The following is a 21,473-nucleotide window of genomic DNA, read 5'->3' as shown; positions in this document are numbered from 1 at the left end:
GCCATCTCCCCAAGGCAGCGGAGAGAGGTGGTCTCCTATCTCCCCTAGCTGACACCCCCCACCCCTCATCAGCGCGGGGTGATGCCGCATTGTGCGGTTTCACTGCATTTTCACAGTAAAGCTGTAACTCAAGCTGCCAGTTTGGGCTGGACGTATTCCTGGAGGTTTCATCACATGACATAATCTTTAGTTAAAGGTTCCTCTTTAACTCCTGGACCATCCTGGAGGGTTGGTGACCTTAGCTGCAACACAGTCATGGATTATTTCACTGCTTGGCTAAAACGAGCTCAGTCAAGAGATGCTGGCATGGGGAGCTGGAGCCTACCTCCCTCAAGAGATGACCGCCACGTACTGCCACCTGCCAGCTTTACCTCTGTAGCTCGCTGTGTTGAGCGCTATGGAGCCTGCAGGTTCCCTAGGCGCTGTCCCTGGTAAAGCAGCTGTGGTTCACTATGTCACACTGCTCCTGGCACATGCTAGCAGGGGAGCAATAACGAATCCATGTCTGGGACATATCTCCAGCCTTCTGAGTCTAACCTGTAACTCAGGGCTCTCCTAGCCTTTGAGAAAATGATCTGGGACTAGCCCAGGAGCGAGGAGTGTAATTGGCCCTGCCATCGGTTCTGCAATAACTACTCAGTCTGCCTTCTCCCAGATCAATGCAGAGCCCGTGGCACAGCAAGGAGATTCCTTTCTGCCCTTCACACGTCAAAACCCCGCATCATATGCAGCCTAATTCACTAATCATCATAATTATGGCGAGCACCAGTTAGAAGTGCAATAAAATAATAAAATGGTTCATGCCTCCCTGTGGGCCCAGTGGAGGAAACACACACGGATCAGTGCATGCCCTTTGCCTGGGTTTTTGCTGGTTTCTTGGGTTGCTCTCAGAGCACTGAAGCCCTATTGCTGCTATAATAATAGGGCAAATTGTGCAGACTCTGTTCCCCCAGGGTAAGCCAAAGAAAATCCCTCTCTATTCAGTGGTGGCTAGATGACTTTAACAGGGGCTCGGCCAGGAACGGTTCACATCATTTCTCCTTTCATTTGTTGGTATTTAGAATAAACCATGTGGAAGATTAATCCTGTAATCGGCTGCCTTTGCCTTTGGTTTTGTTGGTTTGTTGTTGTAGGGTCACTGGTGATTGCTGCAGATGTTGGTGTGTTCGTGTAGAGGTTGCTTTGCACATAGGCTGTTATTGTAGGGTCACTGCATGAGTGCTGTGTATACTGGTTTGTTTCTTTAGGGCCACTTATAAATACTGGGCAAGCTGGTTATTGTAGGCTTGCCTGAGAGCACGGGTATGTTAGTGTAGGGATGCTGTGAAGGCTGGCGTGTTATTGTAGGGTTGCCATTGGTTTGGAGGAAGCATTAACACAGAGACAAGATGATGTGGACTTTGCAAAAACTGATCAAAAGGGAAAAACAGGTAGGGCCGCCGTGGGGCCGTTCCAGCCTCCTGTTAGCTTCCCATGGCAGGAGGTGGCTGGGTCCTGGCCTATTCGTTTTCCCTCCATCTGCCACTTCCAGCTCGGCGCACATGGCCCTGGCAGTCACCCAGGGACGTGGAGCAGGCCGGAGGGTAGCACGTGAGGTCCTGCACTCTCACATTTCCCCTGTTATATCGATCTGGATTGCTCCTGTAATTCACAGAGTGGCCTGAGACCTCCCACCACTCGTCAGAGCCCAGTGCACAAACTGCGCCGCGAGCAGCGACAGCCCCTTCCCTAATACCCAAGCCAGGGCACATCCTGCTGCCTTGGTCCTGATCCACTGCCCTAGGGCAGGGTCATTGCCTCTTGGGTCTTAACTCTTTCACTGCTGGGCTGGGCCTCCATGGCAAACACCAGGGCTGGCGCTGCTCCACTGAGATCAGGGAGGTTGGGGGCTTGCTCCACGTCACACAACCAGTCACCAGAGCTAAAACGCAGGAGTCCGGAGTCCTTAACCGCTAGACCAGGCTTCCTCTCCCGTATTTGGCCACTGGAGGCTTTAAAGGCTCTAAGGCCCGTAGAGACAAGGGGTGGCCTTGTGGTCACCAGCCTGGGATCAAGAGATCGGGGTTCAAATCCCAGCTCTGCCGCAGAGTTCCTGTACATGCTGGGGCCTCAGTTCCCCATCAATGATAATCCTTGGGCCGCTTGCTCCTTGCGGCTGTGTGGCACAGCGGGGCCTGATCTCACGTGGGTGCTCGTAACCAGCACTGACAAGAACTTCCTGGGCTGCAGGCTGGATCCCTGGTGCTGGGGTGAGGTGATGAGCAGGGGCGAGTGGCTCTCCTCTGCCTGCATTTGGGGGGTGGGGGAAAGGTCCACCTCGAGGCACCTGGCTAATTGCAGGAGCTCTGTGCATGCAGAAGCTGGGTTGAGGGAGGAAGGAGGTTGGCTGCAGTTCCTGGAATAATTTCTCTTGGCTGTGGAGGTCAATGCTGTAATAGAGAAAGAAAAGCAGCCCCTCTCTGGGTGGAGGCTGGGGCCGCAGACAGTGAGGGAGGACCGGCAGCGCAGACTCCAGCATTCCTCGCTTGGTCTGCAGCATGGGGTGCCCCGGCTCCCTCAGCCAGCACCTGTACTTCTCCAGCACTGCCCCTCTCCAAGCTACACCAAGGGCTCCGGGCTCCAACCTGGGGAGTCTCTAGTGCACGGGGGAGGGAGTTAGGAGAAGCATTCAGCGCGCATTAGGCTGAGCTCAGAAAACTCCTCTTCTCCGTTTACCTAATTTAAGCTTGGAATTTACATCTGCAGAGGTGAAAGGCCGGAAAGCTGAGCCCCCCCCCCCCCCAGCCCTGCTCATAGCAGCTAAGGAGCTGGCCCACTGGGGTCTAGGGGGGCCACAAGAATCCACCCTCTGAGGGGGTCAGTGGGAGGGCAAAGCAATGGAGCCCCTGCCAGATGATTTCTACAGAGAGGGATGGGCAGGAATGCAGAGAGGAAACGCCCTGGGGCTCTGCCTGGCTCACTCCTGCACCCTGCGCACAGCCTGGGCATGTGGAAATGATACCGACATAGTCCTGAATCGTCAGCTCTTGTGCTAACTGAAACCTACAGCCTGGCGCAGGCCAGAGGCCCCGGCTCCTCATCCATTATCCCAGAAGACTGATGAGGTCGCCTGTCGGATGAAGATAAATTCCCCGGCCCCCTGGGCTGGCACTGGGACATGTTCTCCCCTGGAGACACACACAGAAATTAACGACGGAAGAGACCTGCTGTGCCTCCCCTTGTCCATCTCCCCTGGCAGTGCAGGGCAGGGCTGCCTCCTACGTGTGGTTCTCCAGGGCCCTGCGGGTGACTTGGGCGAGGCCATGGAGGGAGCCCATGTCCCAGCTGGGATCCCAGCTCCAGGCCATGCTGGGTCAGCTGGAGCCATTCCTGGGACAGGTCTGCAGCTCACTACCGCCAGACAGGCTAAGATGGATCCAGCAGCCAGGCCAGAACCAGGTCCAAGCTCATCTCCCATGGGGCTCTCAGCACCAGGGAAAGGAGGGGGCCTGGCTGGAGCACCCAGCAATGGCTCCAGCTGTTCAAATCCCTCAATGACCCCTTGGCATCATGGCCAACTTCCTCATGTGCCCCTGCTACACCCAGTGTAACTGCCCCCCAAACCTCCCACGTGGCCCCCCAGCCCGATGGGAATGAGCGGAGTAGCCAGCTTCCAAAGGGAAATGCCCCTTCACAGCTCTGATCACCACAGAACCAACTCTGGCCATAGTAGCAGGCAGCGTCCTACCTCAAGCTGAGTCCCGGCTGCTTGTCCCCGGGCTCGGGGATACCTCCAGCCCCAACACATGGTGATCCTGGCCCAGGCTCCACCCAGGGCCAGCGACCATCATCCTGCAGGTCTGTACTGAGCTACCTCTCCACAGGGCATCCCGACCTTCACAGCCCCTAGATCACTCGCGCCCCCTCCCTCGCCACGAGCTGCTGCAGGAACCAAGGCGTGATGGGGGTTCCCCGAGGAATTATGGGAGCTTGGCCTCTTCAAAAGGACTTTCTCCCAGAAGTCCTTTTGAAATCTCCCACAATCCACTTCTTCAGGGATCCGTGCCAAGCACAGGGGATGGTGCCCAGAGGGCAGGGTTGTTGCACTGGTGCAGCAGAGGGGCCAGAGAGCGTGGCTCATGGGGGCGTACCCTACATAGTCTGTGGTAGCCCACAAGCCCAGGGCATGTGGAACCCATTGCCTTTGCCCACCTGCCTTGGCATCCTTCCCACTTCAGAGCCACAGCAGTGGCAGGCAGGGCAGGTGCCTGGCAGTGCCCAATCTCTCCGTGTGCCCACATGCGAAGTGCCAAGCCCAGTGCAGAGAAGGCAGGCAGGGCCCAGCAGCTGGCGATGCCATGTGGCTGCCTGACCTTCCCCGGGCAGCAGAGCTTGAAATGAGAAATCAGATTCCAACTGCGATATGCCTGCCATGACCCAGCAGGGCCAGCAAATTCAGCCCAGCCTCTCTGCTCTGACCCAGTCACCTCCACCTTCCCAAAGACTGAGCCCCCCACTGCCCCTTTCGATTGCTGCTGTGTGCTCCATGGGCTCTCGCCCTTACAGACAGGCAAAAGGCTGGAGCCAGCCCCCTCCTGCCCAAGAGCACCCAGCTGTGCTGGGAACAGCCCCCATGCCCCCGGTCTGGGTCTGTGTCTCTCTCTCTCTTTCCACGCTGCCTCCGAAAGCAAAACAAAACACTCTCACCAACACCAGGCACATCCAGGGCAGCTTTGATTCGGGGTCTCAAAGTGCATTAAGAAGAGGAGTTCAGCCAACCAGCCAGCCCCAGTCCCCTGCCTCCTGGGGGTGGAGTAGGTAAATACATTTTCCTGTCCTGAAGTGACTCATTCGCAGCCCTACAGCAAGATGGGGTAGAAGCCGGATGTCCATCGGCGTGCTGACCTCTGCTAGCCACAAAGGAAACAGACAGAGAGCGTGATGCAGTCTGAGCAAAGGCCTGGGAGCCAGGAATTCCTGACTTACAACCCCAGTTCTGACACAGCGCTGAGCAAGCAGCTTTCCTGCCCGGGTCCTCAGTTTCCCCATCTGTACAAGAAGGGGAAAGGGCAGGCAATTATCAAGTCTTTGCAGTAGCGCAGCAGGGTGACTTGTCTCCTGGCGGTCGGCCATGCTGCCTGGTTTTATCAGAAAGGAGACTTGCTTTCAGAAGTGAAGGGAAAGATCGGCTGCTTGGGAACAGGCAGAGAAGCCAGAGACAAGGAGCCGGCTGGACCCTCCAGCAGCAGAGATGAGAGCCAGCCTATCAGGGTCTGTGATGAGAGACTGCCCCTGGGCATCTAACCACCACCTGCTAATCTCAGCAAGCAAATAAATGACAGGGAAACATGTGCTTCAGAGTGCAGGTGACAGCCCCCCATGCTGCCCTGCTCCCCGTCTCTCCTTCCTCTAGGCTCCCCCAACGAGAATCAGAAGCCCACAGCTATTAAATCATGTTTCATGCCCAGCTGCACCCCTACCTGGTAATCCCAGGGAATCATCAGGGTGGAGGAAGTTCACAGGAGAGAAGCAGTGGGGTCTAGTGGTTAGAGTGGGGGTGGCTATGAGTCAGGACACCGGGGTTCTATTTCTGGCTCTGATCCCCACCTGCTGTACGAGTTACTTCCCATCTCTATGCCTCAGTGTGTGACCCAGGCCCAAGTGTGAGTGGGTGGGTGTGTGATACAGGGGCAAAATGTGTGTTCCATCCGCATCTAGAAGATGGTCCGCTAGAGGATAATAACCTACTACTGCTGCTAAGAGGGTTACTTCTTTAGCTCCAATGGCAGAGGTCTGTGCTGTGGGGCGGAAAGCCCCCGCTTCAGACCCTCCTGCTAATCTGCGATAGGGACAGTTCCGCTTGAGTGCTGCCTGATCTATGCAGGGGTGAGGAAGGAGTCCACCTGCACCAGGGGGTTCGTTTCCTGACATCCCATGCAAAGCCCAGCTGAAGGGAGAGAGCCCGCAGCACAGCGCAAGGGACCCTGGCTGGCAAGGAGGGGGGAGCACAGAGCCTGGACACGCTTCCTGGAGCTTGTTTTTAAGAAAACGTATCCCTGCATTTTCACACATTATTAACCACAGGGCAGCGGCAGGTAATTTACAGCCAAGGCTGCACAAGAGGCCAGGAGATATACGCCCACTCGGCTCTCCAAGCAAACACAGCTCGCCAGCACGCCGATTTCCTACCGGCTCAGGGCTACTCTCCCTGCCAAGCCATGAGCTGCAATTCTTTGCAGGGAGATGACACTCCAGCCAGCGCTGGGAGTATCTCCAGTGGTTTCTCACCCGGAGATCAAACGATGGCAGAGTCAGGACCAATCACCGACTGCTCCGCGTTGGCAGCTTGGCATAGCACTCATTGCCCGGAGCCCTCAGTGCACTTCACAAAGGAAACGGGTCATTATCCCCATCTTGACAGACAGGGAAACCGAGGCACAAAGGAGCAGGGACTTGCCCAAGTGAGTCAGTGGGGGAAGCCAGGCCTAACCCCACACATCCCCTGTCTATTTCTGGGGGCGTTCGCTCCCTTGTTGGCTGTGTGATGCGCTGGATGCACCTGGTCTGTCTATCCTTCCAGAGTCCAACAGACCAACTAACCCTGAAGTTTGTTACCATTCAGCAACTGGGCTTTAATTTTCACTCTCCATGTTGCTTCCCAGGGAGGAGGCTGGGGGGCACTGTCCCAATCGAGGCAGAGCTGGCAGCTCCTCCTGTGACGTGTCCCATGAAGTCAGTGGGAGTTTTGTCATTAGATCAGGCCTCATAACTGCAAGGGTGCTCTGCCTCCCCCATCCCTCCTCTTCCTTCCCTGGCTCTGTCTTCTCTCCCCTCCCCTCCCCATGCAAGCTTTGCCCCTCCCACACACCCCAACTCCAACCCTGGGTTATTTTAAAGCCTCAGTGCCCCCCACTGCCCACCTTGCCCAGTCTTCTAGGAGACAGACTCACTGAGGAAGAGATTCACCCTCACCCCCCTCCCAGCCTGAGTGCAGCACTCTCCGATAACATGCCTCGGCCTTTAATATTTATTTACTGCTAAATATTTAAACCTGTTAAATAAATCTTTACACACGAGCTGCCTGGCAGAACTGGGTCCCCGCAGAGACCTGGGGCTGCCTTGGCAAAGGAGTGTGGGTGGCTGGAAAGCTGCATCCGACCCTTCTAGCTCGTCAGGGCAGGCGTGCGCCTTCTGACCACACGCTGCCAGGTAATCTTTTCGTCCTGGTGCCAGCCAGAGCCTGGCCCTGGGCGCTGACCTCCCTGCCCATAACAGAATGCACGCAGTCTGGAGCTGGATTCCCCACTGCCCTGTGTTCTGCACAGCCAGTTACAATGGGGCAAAGTCCGTTCACACCCCATCAGCTCTGGTTTAAATGAGGCACAAGGGTCAGGGCAACAGGGAATCAGGCCCATGGAGTGTGTGGTGCAGATGTGTCATTTAAACAATAGTCTCCCCTGTCTTCCCTCCGGTTTCCATCACAAAGCACTTTTACAGACATCAGTGATTATTACAGAGATGCTGGTACATTTTCTTCCTGTTTTAAAGGCAGAGAAACTGAGGCACGGAGATTAAGTGACCTTGCCCAGCTTAGCCAGCAAGTCAGTGTCTGAGTCAGGAATGGAACCCAGGAGTCCTGGCACCCAGAACACACCCTTTAACATCCAAGAGACGGGTCGACACCCCCTCTGCACTGAGCTCACCGCAGCAGAGCCAAAGCCTTGAGCTGGGAGCTGAACTCATAACCCAGAGGCAAGAGTCACGGATACGGTGGAGCAAGGGGATGAGCTCACAGGCACTGAGGGAAAGAAGCTGCAGCTCCTATTCAAGGCAGCATGGCCCCACGGATAGGGCACTGGGCTGGGACTCAGGAGACCTGGGTTTTATTTCCTGCACTGATGCCAACCTGCTCTGTGACCCAGACAAGTCACTTCCCCTCCCCCTGCCTCAGTATCCCCTCCCACCCTAGGACTGGTTCCCTGGCTAGCCCACCTGAGCTGCTTAACCAAGGGCACGTCACTGGGGCGGACAGCAAGACTCCTAGCGTGAATCCTGTGCCGGATTGGAAGGCGAGCTGCCAAGGGGTCAGGGAGGTTTATTGAGGTCAGCACAACTGTGCAGGGTGCCCATGGGCCATGGCTGGGGGCTCCTTTCCCCGGGGAGGCAGTGCGGCCAGCCAACAGGCGACCCACACACAGCCAACTGCAGAGTCAACAGCCAGCTTCTCCCCTAGGGAGCCAGCCAGAACGACACCCAGAAAAATATACCCCCCCAGCCACACCTCCTGGGCCACACCCGCCTCTCCCCTGCATCATCTCTACACAAGGGAAGCAGGAAAGAGCTGGAGGGGCAGAGGCAGGGACAGTGGGATGCAGGGGGCTAGTGTAGCATCCTGGCACCAGCCAGAGCAGCCCTCACTTGTATCGCTGCCCCCTGGGACTTTGCAGGGGCATAGAATCACCACAGCACAAGGGCCAGTCCTGAGCTGCTCCCTATCTCATGACATGACGGTGGCCAAGAACCTTCAAACTATGCCCTGGTGTAAAGAGAGCAGGCAGCCTGAAACACAGTGACATCTGCCTGACAGCAGGCAGCCTGAAACAATGATTAACTCCCCCCCCCCGCCGCTTTTTTTCTTTTACTCAACCAGATGATAACTCTGAAACCTAATGATGTCTATTTGAATGTGAGCTGTTTTCCTGCTAATCCAAGCACATGAGGAAGAAGAGGGATGATCATATTGCAAAGATCTGCACCAATGGCTGTGAGCAGCATTTTGTTATAGCACCACTAGTGGGCATAGTTTGGGGACTTGGGGGGGTGAGCTTAGCTCTGAGACAAAGGGATGAGCTGAAAGGGCCAATGTACCTTCACCCCCTGCCTGACATTCATCTCAGAATTAGGAAAGTCTGCCTCTGCTGAAGAGAAGGGATGGAAGGCAAGGAGGGAGAACTGGGGGTGTCCCAGACAAAGCTTAGCAACATAGCAGTTTGCTTTACTGAGCACCAAACACTGGAGCCACCATGCAGGGCTGCACCTTCATTTAGCTCATGATTTATATTATACCCACAGCACTGCCAACTCTGGTGGTTTTTTGGTGAGTCTCCAGTTACTGGGCATTTTCCTAAAAGCCCCAGCTCCTGGAGTCATGGGATTTCATGAGAATCTCAGCTTTCATTTTCTAGTCCTCAGGGCGGAAGAGAAAAGCAGGAAAATGTGGTCCTGGAATAAAGGTTTGTTTGTTTGTTTTAAAGGTGAATTTAAAAATAATCCAAAAAAACTTTTGGTTTGTAAAACCTCCTGATTTTTAAACTGATCTCCTGATTTGGGTGGGGGTGATTCCTGGTTTTTGAGTACCTGAGGTGAGCAATGCTGGTGTCCGCCTGCATGAAGGTTTGGGCAGGAACCGGATTACAACCCCCTAGCTGCTTTCCTATCTCCACTGCTTCCCAGCATAGCAATTGGCGCTGGAGGAGTCCCGGCTACCAAGGAGGGGCCGTAGTTACCAAGGAGGGGACTGGAGCATCCTCGAGAAGTTACATACATTAGAATTCAATTTTCATATGTGCATTTAAAAATTAATACACTATCAAGTCAGCTACGTGAGCTGCTTCTGGGCATCTCTGTTCAAACCTCATTACCAATGGATGGTGCGTCCTGGGGGCCACGGCGTGTTACAGACATTAACCCCTGGGCGTGTCTGGCAGGGAGAGGTGCTAGGTGGGGACTCTCCATGCTCGGCGAGCCGTGGAACAGAGCCGGCCGTGGGATCGGGAGGACGGGGGTTGTCAGAGAAGGCAACACGATCCAATGGTGGGAGCACGGGGAGATCAAAGGTCAGCCTGCCCAGGGGCCAGACCCGGAGCCCTGTTACTGTGGGGTAAACCCTGGATCACGCCACTGACTTTGCTGGAGTTCTTGCACGTTTGCAGCACTCAAACTGACCGCTCGCCGGCCCTGCAGGTCTAGTCCCAGCTCTGACACCGACCTGGGCAGCTCTGGCCAAGGCTCTTAGGGCCAGATTTTTCAGCGAGCCCACCTCCCATTTAGGCACTAAACTAAGGCTCAGCCTTTCAGCAGCTCCCACTGCAACACCCACAGCCAGATCGCCCTGAGACCTCAGCCTGCAACTTGTGCCCAACACACCCAGCTTTTTGGGCCCGGCTCCCCTCCCACTGGCATAGAGCCAGGTGACTGCTGAAGTCAGCCACTCTCAGTCCCATTTCACCTACCCTGGCTGCATAAAGTGGCCTCAAAGTGGGGTAGAAGCAACCCCTAGGGGCTCCCGAGCTGATGGGTTGTGCATCAGCTTTGCTCCCAGCCCCTGGTGTATGGATGGGTCTGGATTGCATTGCATTGCATTACAGTTATCCTCTGCTTCCCAGGACCCATGGGGCACAGAGCATAAGTTAGAGCAACTCTGAGGCTGATTGACACTGGGACAGGCAGGGCCCTCCCCCTGGCATAGCCCAGAACACAGGAGACATAAAGATGACTTCAAGTCACCTTAACCTTCACACACCATCCCAGCCCCACATTGAGGATTGGAGTATCTTAGCCTCAGGCCCCATGGAATTAAACTTGGCTAAAGCCAGCATGAATAGGGTGAGAACCAGACTTTCCCCCAGCACCTCCAGCCATAACAGGAGGTAAATCACAGTCACTTACCCTATGGGCATTGCCAGGACACTCACTGTCACACACCGGGAAGTTGCCACTGCAGGATCCGGTCAGAGTCTGTGTCGCATGGAGCGTCCCCTGGCCCTGTGTCTCTCGAGCTACCTCTCCCCGGTTAGCCATCCCACAGGGGCGAAGGAGGGAGGTTTGGTCTGCAGTGTCTCTTCTCCCCCACCCCTCTCCAGTCCCTGCCTGCAGGGTGCAGTGCAGGTCAAGAGGGGCCCGCGTGGCTTGGCCCCCTCGACGTGCATCATTGCACAAAAAAAGCCTTTCATGGGGCACAACCCAGGGTCCACAGGAAAGGCCAGAGGGATGCTGGGGAGGGGAGCCCGGGGCCTGATCTGGGGGAGCACAGCAGGAGAGGATTCTGCTAGCCTGAGCGGGTTTATATCCCTATTGGTGGGCTCCACTGTATGGCAGGAGAATGAATGTCTATCGCTTTAAGGGCCAAACCCAGACACAACCGGGCTTCTCTCAGCCACTGGGCTCAGCAATGGGGTAGGGCCTGGGACTCAGATAGGACAAGGGACTTGCCCTCTCAGCCCGTTCGCCATTCGACTTCAGCCTTTCCCAGAGACCCTCCCCATGACCCCAGTGCCTGGCTCCCCACCCCCACCACAGATCTAGATCCAGGGAGGAGTGAGAGTACTTCATCCACCACAGCTGGTCCAGCCCTGCAAACCCCTGCACCCAGCCAGCAGGAGAAGGTTAACCCCTTCCCTCCTGAACTCTGGATGGGATCTATACACCCCCATTCCAGGGGGTCACCCCACACTCTTCATTAATCACCTGGCTCCTCGTCCCTGGTGCAATGCAATCCACCCCTGCTGAGTTGGGCTTCCAGGCGGGCCAAGCAGGGGCCAGAGCAAAAGGAAACCCAGGGGAGCAGCAGGAGATGGAGCTAGTTACTCCAGAGGTGGGGCTGTCCCTCCCCAAATCAGAACTGGGCGAATGCCACGGCATGGCACTAGGGGCACTGTGCTGTTTGTAGGACTGAGCCCTTGTACCCATTAAAGAGCCCAGGCTTTGCTTCTTTTTTTTTTGCTAGACTGGAAGATTAGCCCTGGGGTCCTGGCCCAATCTTTACTCAGGTGATTGCATCCTACCTCCCTGCATTCCCCCAGCAGTTTCAACAGGACGCAGGATTCTTCTTCGCTTCCTGTCCCACAGCAAAGTGTTACTGTGTGGCTGCTAAGCAGTGGCCACATTCCACCCCAGAGGTGGCTGCATCTCAGCCACGGAAGAGGCGATTTGCATATATCCTTCGTAAAGCACTTGGGGATGCTTCAGCAGACAGGGCTTGTTATGAACTGAGATGATCACGGTCATTTCGCTGGGCGGCATTTCTTGAGTTAATCACCTCTTAGCCCAGCTGATTTTAACTAGACCACAAATGGCCTCACAGGCTACTTGGGCAGGGGACAGGGGTTGAAAGGGAAAAAAGGAGAATTACCAGCTCCCTGCCTCTCTGGCATTTACCGTGCCCAGCTGCTCCTGCTGGAGGTAGCTGTGAGATGCAGGGCAGGAGCTTTGCCAATGGGCAAGCACTACATGCAGCCCCACACAGACACGCTCTGGCTTTTAACACATCCCACGAGAGCATGACCTTATCAGCCACAACCATCACAACACCCCCAGGGCTCAGAGAGAGAGCGCGAGCCCTGATGATTTGCTAAATTAAGAGGCTCTGGCTGGTGGGCCGATGAAGTCTTCAATCACCCGGAGTTATGGATCATGCATATTCATCTCCGATGCACGGAAAGCCTGTCCCTTGCCCCACGGCTCGGCCTTCCCTCTGACAATGGGGCTGCCTCTGATGAACCCAAGCCAAGTGCAGCAGCTGTCAAAGGGAAGCCTGGCCCAGTGGGCCATCAATCCCCTTCTTTCACCAGCTCAGTCTGGAAACCCAATCGCACCCTCCTGCCCTCAGAGCAGGGGGAATGGGCCATGCCAGGGAGAGATCAGAGCAGGCCCCCTGCCCTGGCCAGCACAAGGCTACTCAGCGTATCGCCGGGGATGGCACTTTCCTTGGGAGACTGTGGCCAGTCCAGGGCCCTGGCTACAAGATTGTGGCCATGCCATAATATGGGGAGCATCACGGGATTCACTCACCGCTAGGGCGCCTCCTCCTGGCCTGCTCTGGGAATTAGCTCCTTCCAGGTCCAACATCCCCTTCCGTCGCTCACTTGCACACCCCACAGCTTCTCTCTGTGCAACTTGGGGTGCTCTCTCTCCGTGGCTTGGCCCTCAGGTCAGGTCAGTGTGTTTTCCCCCTTCCGGGGTATCAAAGACTCTCCCAGGAGATCTTCAAATCCACTGCCCTGACTGTGCCACTTCCCCAGTGGCTGGCAGGGGAACCCGGGCCCACCCTGTACTCCAGGTTCCAGCTCAGGGACCCTCTAATCAGCAGCCAAGCTCTCAGCGGATTTCTCATGGCCAGTGAACCCCTGGTGGTGTGCCTAGCACCAGGGATTGGACAGGGCATCCTGCTGGATGGCTGCACTGGGCAATTATCCTTCCCTAGCTGGGATGGGAAGCCGAGGTGGGATATGGCTCCTGAGCCGGGTAAAACAGACCCCAGGCCTGTGTGTTTGCTTCACTTAGCTAACACAGCTCCAGACCCAGGCCAGGCTGGGTGCAAATTCCCTTTCCCACAGTGGGATCATTCCTTGCAGTGCATGCTGTGCCATGGGGGGGAGAGGACCACGGGCCAGTGCAGCACCAGCCCTTCCCCCACCAGCTCATTTCATGGCACTGGCTGAAATATTTAGCAGCCATTAGCAATGCTGCAGCTCAGCAGCCTTTGCAATATCTCCACATCACACTCGATAGCCAGCACGCCTCCTAAATCAATTCATGGAGCCTGGACAGATCATAGAGATGGAATAGGTATAAATCCGCACTGAACCAGTCCAATTTCCACCCCAAACTGGGAATGCACGGGATCTCCCTCTAGTCCCAGAACAAACCCACCTGCCCTTTGAACCCCAGCCACCCAGAGCCAAAGGGAATGTGAACTGCCAACCACAGAGGAAGGGGGCTGGGAGAGACAGTGCTAGCAACAGAGAAGGGGGCTGACGGGCTGCTGGGGAGATGGCTGGTTTGATGCATGCAGCGCTAGCTAGGGCAGTGCTGGGTTATTGGTACATCTCTGTGTCCCTCCTAGGCCAAAAGGGGTTTGTTTTAGTTAATGCTCTTGCTTTTTTTTATTACCCTTCCTCTATCATATTAATAATAATCATCACTTTCTACTCAAACCTCAAATAAAGTAAGGGGTCTGGGTTTTTTTTTAAATGCCAGAACGAAATCCTCCATGAGGCGGGCAAAATAAGTCATGACACTTATTAATTAAGGCAGCATTAACAGTCATTCATCTGACACAGCAAGCCTCAAAAGGCCCAAAGTGCAGTACAAGGGAGTTGCTCCTAACTTCCCAGCACTGCTGAGATGCGGCCACCTCTGGGGAAGGGCATAACAGCTGTTTCAACAGCACTCAGCAGCAGTTTAGGAGAAGGGATGAGGGTGAATCCTGCATGCCAGTGGAGAGCAAGGGGAAAAACAGCAATGGGAACACACTAAACCAAAAGAACAGGAGGTGAAGGAGGCCCCCATAAAAACTGCCTCCACTCACCTGCAACTAGAAACTATGTCCAGCTCAGCCACAGGTTCTGGGCTTGAGGCAGGATCCACCAGAAGAGGGTCTCTGGCCTGTGCTCTGCAGGAGTTCAGAGCAGATGTTCCCATCTGGCTTTGAAATCAACAAGGGCATGAACATCTCCCCTGACTTCAGGGCCTTCAAGTGGGTACAGCCAGCCTGACGGGGCCGAGCTCTCTAGTCAGAGTCCTCTGGTTCGGCAGCTTGGGAGATCTTGGACTCAACTCGCTGCTTTGCCACAAGCTCAGTGTGTGACCTTGGGCAAGTCATTTAGCCTCTCTGTTCCTCAGTTTCCCATCTGTACAAGAGCGAAAAGAGCCAGACCCTGTCCTAGGGGGGTCTGAGGATAAATACATTAAAGGCTATGAGGGGCTCAAATACTGTGATGACGGGGGCCAGATAAGTTCCTTAGACAGCCAGTCATGCGTCCTTCAAACCCCTCCCTGTCTATCTAAGGATGGATGGCTAGAGATGGGCAGCAGGGTGCCTATGGTGAGAACAGACAGAGGCAGCATATGGTGAGAGGTGACGGAGAACTCCAGGCAGCTCCACGTTTCTTTCCTTTGTTATTCCTTTTAATTCATTCCAACGCTCCAATTAATTAAGCCCTCCAAAGAGAGCCCCCTCCCCCCAGGGTCAAAGGGCACATGCACGCTCTGAGACAGGAGGGGATGGTGCAAACGAAAGGGCTGACGAAGGCCTGAGATGAAGGCAAGAGCGCTCTGGGGACTTGTGCTGGGTCCCCACCGCTCCTTTGCTGGTGCTGGGCTCCCCAGAAAGCCGCCCGTTCTCTAATTGGCTAATTAGTGTCTGCATTTCAAATGGTGCATCAGAGTTGAGGTTAAGGGGGCACAAGAAATGAGGCATGATTGTCGAAGTGCCAACTCCTTCTCCACAGACTCAGGCAGCTCTCTGGCCGGCTGGCACTGCCACCCCAAGCGCCTTTCACACTGCCAGGGCCAAGTTCCTATGGAAAGACAGGGAGGTCGCCTTTTTACATCCCCCAGATCCTCAGAGGTATTTAGGTGCCCAATTCCCATTGATTTCAAGAGGAGTTAGGTACCTAAAGACCTAGGAGGATCTGGTCCCTAAAAACTCCCTTGGCACTTTTTGCAATGTTATTATTTACACTAGGGTAGCATCTAGAGTCCCTAGCTGAGATCAGCAGCCCCGCTGCGCCAGGCGCTGCACGGATCCTGACCAAGATCAGTGGCCTGTTGCACCAGATGATGTACAGACGCATAGTGAGGGAGAGACCCTGCCCTGATCAACTCACAATCCAAGATCCTATCTAAACACTGTTTTTGTACCCCTTTAACTGTATCCGTTTGAGAGTGGAACAAACCCCTTTGAAACCCCCCAGTGTGGATGCCGTTATAGCAGTGCATGCTCCTGTCCTCCTCAGAACACCTTTCCTGGGGCTGGGCCAAGCAGCACCCTCCTTTGGGCTCCTGTCAGTGCTGCTCCAAAGTCAGCCAGGGAGGCAAGTCACTTTGCCTCAGTTTCCCCCTGTGGAGGGTTATGTGGAGGGAGCTGGCTGTGCCCCCTGCTCCCCAGCCCAGGAGCGGAGTACAACAGGCCCAGGGCTCCAATCTGGTGCAGGCTGGAGTGGCTCCCAGGCTGAGTCCTGGCCTTGCCAAGCCATGGATTCAGCGAGCCCCGAGGGCAGCACGGACTCTGCCAGCTCTCAGCGGGAAGAAGATCCACTCCAGGTAGGGGCTCTCTGCTGTGACCACCTGGGGATTTTCATAGCCTGCTTTTCAGGCTCGATAAACCTGAGTGACAAGGACACACTCCATAAACCATAACTGCTTCCTGCCACTGGGCAGGAACCAGACCCAGGGAGAGCCAGCTCCTGTCAGCCAGAGCACATGGGGGTTAGGCACAGGAGCACCAGAGACACATCCCCTGTGATCCCCATCACCACATGCAGTCCAGAGCTGAACTCTGGGGGTGCTCCTAGATCCCATCCTCCTCTTCCCCACCCCACCTTCTGTCCCTGCACCATAAGTGGCGAGGGGGAGGGGGTCAGACAGGCTCCCCCCACAGGTCAGCCCAGCCAAGGGGCATACGACTGGGCAGGGATAAGGGGACAGTGTCAAGGTGGCTTGGTAAAAACTGCCCTGCCTGGCCAGCAGGGGGCGCCCTCCCTTCCAAGTGACAGCTGAACCCAGGGCCCTAGGTGCAGGCAGAACACAAGGGAGGCGAGAGCCCGCGTGTGAGTGTGAGTGGGTGTGAGCAAACATGTGCGAGTATCCGTGGCATGCGGCCCTCCCATGGGCAGCACGTGAGACCGACTCGTGGGTGTGACTGTGTCACCCCCGAGGGGCTGGCATACGTCACGGCAGCGAAAGGGGAATCTGGGGCTCCTAGCGCTGACGACTTGCCGGGACTCCTCGCGGCCGCAGCAGGGGCTAGCGTGGACAGAGGTGCACAAAGAGGTGACAGCCAGCCACCTAAAGAGAGAGGGAGAGCGATCGGAGACTCCTGCGGGCAACCCTGGCTCCCTGCCCCAGGTCCCTCCTCTCCTCTCACTCCAGCAGTCTGAGGGCTGCCCCTCCCAAGTGCTCCGCACCCCCTGTGCCCCAGCCGGCTTTGCTACAGGCTCCCCCACAACGCTCTGCTAAGGCCCCTCCACTCCCCCGCAGGCTATTTGAAGAAGACCATGAAGCGGGAGCATGGAGAGGAGGGCACACTCCGCCCTGCCAGGGAGCAGCCAGCTCTCTGGAGCCACCAACAGCCCATAGCCAGGGCTAACCCAGCACCTGAGGAGCACCCGGGTCTCACCCTCTGGGAGGAAACAGGCCTGGCTTCGCCTGGCATCCAGCTCTGTCACTGGAGAGGTGTCTACTGGTTACACTGGGGTTACACTATTCCTCCTCTGGGGGGTGGGTTAGAGCGGGGGGTGGGGGGCTGGTGGTCAGGACACCTGGGTTCTCTTCCAGCTCTGGGGGTGGGTTAGAGCAGGGGGTGGGGGGCTGGTGGTCAGGACACCTGGGTCCTATTCCTGCTCTAGGGGTGGGTTAGAGCAGGGGCTGGGGGGCTGGTGGTCAGGACACCTGGGTTCTCTTCCCGCTCTGGGGGTGGGTTAGAGCAGGGGTTCGGGGGCTGGTGGTTAGGATACCTGGGTTTTCTTCCCGCTCTGGGAGAGGTGGGGGCATCTGGTGGTTAGAGCAATTAAAGCCAGAGGCCTAAGAGTCAGGACTCCTGGCCTCAGCAGTGACCAATGCCCTTCTCCCTGTCTCTGGCCTTCTCTCCCCCTGCCTGGGTTCATCACTGGACTCTCCGGCTATGTCATTCAGCGCTGGGGGTGGGACACAGGCTCCGTGCGCAGCACCGATCTATCGTGCTGTGTGCCTGGACTGCTGAGACCTGCCACTGTCAGTACCTAGCCCAGCCTCTCACCTTCAGCCTGGGGAGCAGAATCCCTGAGCGAGCCCAGCACCATCCTGCGGCCATGAGCAGCTGGGCCCAGGCCACGCTGCTCAATTTCTTCCTGGGGCACCCGGCTCTGCCTGTGCAGCCAACATGGGTGGTTGGGTCAGCCTGGACCACAGGAGCCGTGAGCGGGGGGCACACCCCCTCCTGGCTGGGCTGATGCAGCTGGGCAGGGGCTGGTGTGACGCGAGCGAAGGTGGGGTTGGTATTGGCTGAGGACGGTGGTGGCCGCCAGCTGCAGCAGCAGGGGGCTGGCACCCTGGCCACGCACCTCGGTTGGCTCCCCTTGCTGTGCGACTCCATCACCTGGGGAGCAGCCGCGCCTCGTGAGTTATTTATGAATGATCTCTAGACCTGTCTATGCGTGTGAGCTGCTGCCCTCTGGGGGAGCACAGGTGTATAACAGCCGCTCACTTCCTGCGTTCTCCGGGGCTCAAGGTCAGCTCTACCACAGCCCTGCCAGCCGCACGCGGCCGGAAACCAGGGCCCCCGGAAGCAGCAGTTTTAAAGGACTCACAATCCATGTGGGGTGCTTTGCCTTCTGGTGTCTGAGCCTTTTCTCAAGCTTCTCTACAATCATCCGGGCTAGAAACTTTGAATGCTGAGATGCTCACATGACTCCGGGAGCTGGGGCTTTAAGGAAAAACACCAGACTGGCATGAGTCAGACTGCAGGTGGTTGCCCAATGTTGGGGCGTCTTATTTCTGTGCAGAGCCAGGATTGTTTCCCCTGCCACGGGTGGCTACAGAAGGGAGCTGACCCTCCTAAAGAGACACTGCCCTTCCTAGGGGATCTCTGAGCAAATAAGTGGGAACTGGCCCCCATCCTTCCACTGCTCCCAGCCCCCCACCCTCTGCCCCAGCCAGTGCTAAGCTCTCCAGAGGCAACAGCCTGAATGATAGAGGCTGGAGGGATTCTGTTGTTCTTCCCCCAGCAGCTTGGCTCCCCCTCTTCCATCCCCTCCCCCCCCACCAACTCTGCATCAAGTCTCTAAGGTCCCACAAGTCCTCCTGTTCTTTTTGCAGCTACAGACTAACACGGCTGCTACTCTGCACCAAGTCCCGTGACTCACTCAGCTCAGTGGGTCTGCACCAGCTGCCCTGCACCCGCACACTCCCCCTCCTGGCAGCCAGAGATACCAGCAGAGGAGCAGGCAGGACAGAGAAGATTCCCCCTTCTTCATGCCTCTGAAAGGGGTCTCTCCCACTCACGTCGTCACTTCCCTGCTGCACCCCGCCCAGTGGAATCAGGTGTCTCAGGCATGGCACAGCGGGGGACTGCATGGCCCATCAGGGCCTCTCCTAGCTCAGCACAGGGGGTCACGGTGCAGGTGTCCTCTCATCTGGGGGCTCTGCAAACAATGCCCCCAGCCTCAGCCCCTGCTGGAGCCCTGGTGGGAGAGGGAGATGCTTAGGCACATTTGTAGTGCCCCACGGGGAGCGTACGCCCTGGGGTGGGGATTGGCATTTCTACAGTGGAGTAGGTGCCAAGACTTGGGGTTAAACAGATTCCAAGCTGGGGCTGCAGGGGAGGGTGACCAGAGGTCCCGATTTTATAGGGACAGTCCTGATATTTGGGGCTTTGTCTGATATAGGCACCTATTAACCCCCACACCCTGTCCTGATTTTTCATACTTGCTATCTGGGCACCCTACTGCAGGGATCAAGGTCACCGGGCTGCCCACACATCACCAGCTGGTGATATCACCACGGGAACCTCCACAGGGGCCGTGCCAACCCCCAGAGCATAGCAGGGTCGCAGCCTGCTCTCAGGGCTGTAAACAAGCTCCTTTACAGGGGCAGGTTAGTGCATCCGGACCTTGCTAGACAGCTGTGACTCAGTGTGGGAGAGAAGGAAGCTGAAGTGTTTGCATGACAAGCAGCCCCATCCAGACCAGGAGGAACAGATTCTAACAGTCAGCTCTTAGGCAAAGAAACCTCAGCTCTGACTCACACGCACATGTGAATGCAGATACACACACACAGGGGCCCATTTGATTGCACACAGCAAGACACACACACCCCTGGGCAGTTGCACACAGCATAGATGTGCATGAAGACACACATGTGTGCAACTAGGCACATCAAAGACACATACACATACAGACCCAATGGCTGGAAGTTGAAGCTACAACAAATTCAGAGTGGAAAGAAGGCGAGGGTCATTCCCCATTGGAACAACTTCCAAGAATTGTGGTGGAATCTCCATAACAGGCAACTTTTAAATCAAGACGGGATGTTTTTTCTAAAAGATCTGTGTTAGTTCCACCAGGAATTAATTCAGGTCTGTTCTGCCTTCCTGTCTAACGCAGACCCAGAGGATCACAGTGCTCCCTTTGGGCTTTACAATCTATGAATGCATGATTGTGCAAATACACAGAGCATAGACACACACTGGGGATGCGCACAAAATTCAGGAACACGCCCACACACTGCACAGATCCTAGACGCACAGGGACATGTGTGCGCAATTATATGCATCATAGAGAAGCATGCATACGCAATTGCACACAATAGACACATGCACATTGCACACACAATCATGCAAATTCACACTAACCACATGCGCACACACAGGTAGGAACACATGCAAAAGCACAGACACACACTCTCATAAAATCTGCAGATGACACTAAGTAGGGAGGGGCTGCAAGCACTTTGGAGGACAGGATTAGAATTCAAAACAACCCTGACAAATTGGAGAACTGGTCTGAAATCATCAAGATGAAGTTCAATAAAGACAAGTGCAAAGTGCTTCACTTAGGAAGGGAAAGAAATCAAATAGCCAGCTACAAAAAGGGGACTCACTAGTTAGGTGGCAGGAAAGGATCTGGGGGTTCTAGTGGTTCACAAACGGAATACGAGTTGACCGTGTGATGCAGTTGCAAACAAGGCTACTGTCATTCTGGGGTATGTTCACGGGAGCATAAGATGTAAGACATGGGGGGTAGTTGTCCTGCTCTACTCAGGACTACGAGGCTGCAGATGGAGAACTGGGTCTCGTTCTGGGCAGCACACTTTAGAAAACATGGGGACAAATCGGCGAGTCCAGAGGAGAGCAGCAAAAATGATTAAAAGGTTTGCAAAACCCGACTTCTGAGGAAAGGTTAAAAAACCTGGGCATGTCTGGGCTTGGCCGGGAGCTGATCAGAGTCTTCAGATATGTGAAAGGCCGTTCCAAAGGAGTGGGATCCATCATTCTCCCTGTCCCCGGAAGGTAGGACAAGAAGGAATGGGCTTAATCTGGTGTGGGCATGGGCATCTCACCTGGGCTTGTTGTCACTCAAACCAAGGGGGTTGGCAGAATGGGATGGGCTGCGAAGCCGGAGTGCCTGGCAGCAGGGCCCGGCCGAACAGGCCACAGAAATGGAGCTCATGGAAGGTGCTATCAGTCCTGCCAGCAATTATCCGTGCAGCCCCGAGTCAGAGCTAGCCCCACATGTGCCAGCGGCGCTGCAGGGTGACAGACGATAGCGTAATGTGCCGTCTCAGTGCCTGCAGTCCCCGGGGACCGGTGAACCCTGGCTCCATCCCTCTGCTCCCCTGCAAGAGCCTCTAGGACCCACCGCAGATTGCACTGACTTCCCAACGGCACCATGTGTTCGCCCAGCTAATACCAAGCAGAGCCTTTGGCCCCCTTTCATCACCAAGGCTCCCAAAGCACCTCACCAACCGCCTGCACATGCCATGGACTGAAATGTGGCTACCTCTGGGGCAGAGGGCAG

Source organism: Dermochelys coriacea, chromosome 19, assembly GCF_009764565.3.
Source record: "Dermochelys coriacea isolate rDerCor1 chromosome 19, rDerCor1.pri.v4, whole genome shotgun sequence".
Classification (NCBI taxonomy): domain Eukaryota; kingdom Metazoa; phylum Chordata; order Testudines; family Dermochelyidae; genus Dermochelys; species Dermochelys coriacea.
This window is presented reverse-complemented; position numbering follows the sequence as displayed.